We start from the raw sequence: 4530 nt of genomic DNA, 5'->3' as shown, positions 1-4530 counted from the left end.
ATTTTTCATCGACGGGCGAGGCGCGGAGTCGCCCTTGGTGCGCGGCGGCGTCCCCGTGACCGGATCCGTGGACACTGTGCCCTTCATCGATTGCCGATTTTTGTCTGGTCGGCGTTCGACGGGTGCGAGGTGGACTAACGTAAAGAATTATTACGTCCCGCGGACTCGGAGTGCCGTACGCGGAAATATTTTTCATCGACGGGCGAGGCGCGGAGTCGCCCTTGGTGCGCGGCGGCGTCCCCGTGACCGGATCCGTGGACACTGTGCCCTTCATCGATTGCCGATTTTTGTCTGGTCGGCGTTCGACGGGTGCGAGATGGACTAACGTAAAGAATTATTACGTCCCGCGGACTCGGAGTGCCGAACGCGGAAAAATTTTTCTTCGACGGGCGAGGCGCGGAGTCGCCCTTGGTGCGCGGCGGCGTCCCCGTGACCGGATCCGTGGACACTGTGCCCTTCATCGATTGCCGATTTTTGTCTGGTCGGCGTTCGACGGGTGCGAGGTGGACTAACGTAAAGAATTATTACGTCCCGCGGACTCGGAGTGCCGTACGCGGAAATATTTTTCCTCGACGGGCGAGGCGCGGAGTCGCCCTTGGTGCGCGGCGGCGTCCCCGTGACCGGATCCGTGGACACTGTGCCCTTCATCGATTGCCGATTTTTGTCTGGTCGGCGTTCGACGGGTGCGAGGTGGACTAACGTAAAGAATTATTACGTCCCGCGGACTCGGAGTGCCGTACGCGGAAATATTTTTCATCGACGGGCGAGGCGCGGAGTCGCCCTTGGTGCGCGGCGGCGTCCCCGTGACCGGATCCGTGGACACTGTGCCCTTCATCGATTGCCGATTTTTGTCTGGTCGGCGTTCGACGGGTGCGAGGTGGACTAACGTAAAATATTAATACGGCAAGTGGATGTGGTTTACCGGTATTATTCGGTGCGGGCATTCGGCGAGCACGTCCCGCGGACTCGGAGTGCCGTACGCGGAAATATTTTTCCTCGACGGGCGAGGCGCGGAGTCGCCCTTGGTGCGCGGCGGCGTCCCCGTGACCGGATCCGTGGACACTGTGCCCTTCATCGATTGCCGATTTTTGTCTGGTCGGCGTTCGACGGGTGCGAGGTGGACTAACGTAAAGAATTATTACGTCCCGCGGACTCGGAGTGCCGTACGCGGAAATATTTTTCATCGACGGGCGAGGCGCGGAGTCGCCCTTGGTGCGCGGCGGCGTCCCCGTGACCGGATCCGTGGACACTGTGCCCTTCATCGATTGCCGATTTTTGTCTGGTCGGCGTTCGACGGGTGCGAGATGGACTAACGTAAAGAATTATTACGTCCCGCGGACTCGGAGTGCCGAACGCGGAAAAATTTTTCTTCGACGGGCGAGGCGCGGAGTCGCCCTTGGTGCGCGGCGGCGTCCCCGTGACCGGATCCGTGGACACTGTGCCCTTCATCGATTGCCGATTTTTGTCTGGTCGGCGTTCGACGGGTGCGAGGTGGACTAACGTAAAGAATTATTACGTCCCGCGGACTCGGAGTGCCGTACGCGGAAATATTTTTCCTCGACGGGCGAGGCGCGGAGTCGCCCTTGGTGCGCGGCGGCGTCCCCGTGACCGTGTCCGAACCACCGCGTGTGAAAATTCGATTTTTTTTTTTCACTCGACGTCCTCGGTTATTCGTCGGTGCCGGGGTGGTGCACATGACGGCAGCCCCGGCGATGTCCGTCGACACGATTTCGAATTCAACTTTTCGAACGTAGTTTTTCCGTGTGCAATAACTCGTTAACCGTTGGTTCGATCTCGACGTACCCGAGACGTGTTCACGTCGTACGTTCCGAGTACTATAGGACACCGGTGTCCGCGACATTTAAATCGGTAATCCTTTATCCGCGGCCGTACCGCTACGCACGGAGATAGACCGATATTTGATTTTCGCTTAACCGCTACGCACTGTGATTGACTGTATTCCGACGGCGGGGTCTCGGTCAACCGTTTTCACGGTTTGCCGGTGACATCGACCGTACCGTTCATCACGGGCAGACCGCAGAGTCGTTGTCCAGGGATATCCCCCTTTGCCGAAAACCTTTACCGCGTAGAATTTCTGCGCTGACCGCGACGTTACAGGGGTGATTACCGTCGCCGAGCTGCGCGCCCGCCGTACCGTCTCGTCGCACGGACCACCGTGTGTGAAAATTCGATTTTTTTTTTTCACTCGACGTCCTCGGTTATTCGTCGGTGCCGGGGTGGTGCACATGACGGCAGCCCCGGCGATGTCCGTCGACACGATTTCGAATTCAACTTTTCGAACGTAGTTTTTCCGTGTGCAATAACTCGTTAACCGTTGGTTCGATCTCGACGTACCCGAGACGTGTTCACGTCGTACGTTCCGAGTACTATAGGACACCGGTGTCCGCGACATTTAAATCGGTAATCCTTTATCCGCGGCCGTACCGCTACGCACGGATTTTGTGATTTTCGCCTAACCGCTACGCACGGTGATTGACGGATTTTCGATTCTCGGCTAACCGCTACGCACGGTGATGGCGAAGTTCCTTCGACTCGGGTGTACCACTACGCGTGAATACCCCCGTCGCACATTGTGAAACTCGAGATTTTGTAAATTTGTGAGCGACTCGGTCGTCGGCGTTCCGCCGGCGTCCGATCGCCAATCACGTACGACAGCAAAGCCACGGGCGACGCCGAAGCCGACGCGTCCATCGCCGCGCACCGGTCTGCCCCAGTCTTCGGAATGGTCAGCAATCCAGTGCCCTTCGATGGTATCCGTCCAAGTTTCGGCGACCGACCCATCTCGCACGCCGAGTGGCAAAACTCAACCGGCGTCGCAGGCCCGCCTTCCGGTGGGCCTCCGACGCGCAAATCGTTTTTTTCAAAAATCGATGACGACTCCCGTTACCGTTCCGCAAGTTACGAGCTCTCGACGCCAAAACATTCCCGCCGCGGCCGGCCATCGTCGCCGTGCCCGGCGGTCGCCGGGGCGAAGCCCCGGGACGACGGACTTCGCGTCGCGTCCCGGCTTCCCCCACGATCTCGGCTGGGGGCCGTTATAAACCTGGCGAGAGGCGCTAGCGCGGTAATTCTCCGTCCGCTGAAAACGGACGGCGTACGCGCTAACCCCGACTCTCGTCAACGCACGGGTCACGTCGCGTCGGGCGAGCGCTCGCTCTCCGCGTGTGTTCGGTCTACCGCACGCGACCGCCGCCGCAGTCGCCCCGCGTTCTGCGGGTGCTCAGTGCGGCGCTCGCGTCGACCGAAGCGCGCGGTTTACGGGCGCCCGTCCGCGCACGTATCCCACTCGAACCGCGGTCGGTCGTGCGCCGTGACCGTATACCGGTCACGGTCGTTTCGACCTTCCTCGGCGTCGGCTCGCCCACGGGCGGACCGGCGCTCGGACGCACGCGTCCCGAGACGAGTGTCCGCGTCGTCGTCGCCCCTTGGTCGGCGTCGCCGCGGGGATCCGTCACGGGACGCAGTTGTTGTAAAACCGAGATCCCTGGTTGATCCTGCCAGTAGTCATATGCTTGTCTCAAAGATTAAGCCATGCATGTCTCAGTGCAAGCCGCATTAAGGTGAAACCGCGAAAGGCTCATTAAATCAGTTGTGGTTCCTTAGATCGTACCCAAGTTACTTGGATAACTGTGGTAATTCTAGAGCTAATACATGCCGACAGAGTTCCGACCGTCGCGGCGCCCTCGGGCGTCGCTCGCGGGAGGAACGCTTTTATTAGATCAAAACCGGCCCGTCGCGGCGCGCTTCGTGCGCGTCCCGATCGCGGCCCGCGCAAAGACCTGGTGACTCTGAATAACTTCGAGCTGATCGCACGGTCTCCGTACCGGCGACGCATCTTTCAAATGTCTGCCTTATCAACTGTCGACGGTAGGTTCCATGCCTACCGTGGTGGTAACGGGTAACGGGGAATCAGGGTTCGATTCCGGAGAGGGAGCCTGAGAAACGGCTACCACATCCAAGGAAGGCAGCAGGCGCGCAAATTACCCCACTCCCGGAACGGGGAGGTAGTGACGAAAAATAACGATACGGGACTCATCCGAGGCCCCGTAATCGGAATGAGAACACTTTAAAACCTTTAAACGAGGATCAATTGGAGGGCAAGTCTGGTGCCAGCAGCCGCGGTAATTCCAGCTCCAATAGCGTATATTAAAGTTGTTGCGGTTAAAAAGCTCGTAGTCGGATCTGTGTCTGGGCGGTGCCGGACCACCCTGGCGGTCCGTCGTGTCGCGGCCGGCCGTGTCGCGGGACCACGTGTCCCGTCGGCGCGGTCGTCGTCGCGCTCGTCAGCCGTCTCGGGGTGTTAGTTACCGGCACGTCGGCCGGACGTATTGTCGGCAGGCGGACACGTGTCTCGGGCTTCCGGCGCGCCGCGCGGCCACGCGTCGCGCGGCCGTCGGGGTTCGACGACGGCGGCCGCCTACTCCAATCTTGCTGCGCGGTGATCTTCACCGATTGCCGTCGGCGGGCCGACACGTTTACTTTGAACAAATTAGAGTGCTCAAAGCAGGC

Source organism: Metopolophium dirhodum, chromosome 1 (genome assembly GCF_019925205.1).
Source record: "Metopolophium dirhodum isolate CAU chromosome 1, ASM1992520v1, whole genome shotgun sequence".
In the NCBI taxonomy this organism is placed as follows: Eukaryota; Metazoa; Arthropoda; class Insecta; order Hemiptera; family Aphididae; genus Metopolophium; species Metopolophium dirhodum.
The sequence above is the reverse complement of the archived record's forward strand: the minus strand, read 5'-3'. Positions refer to the sequence as shown.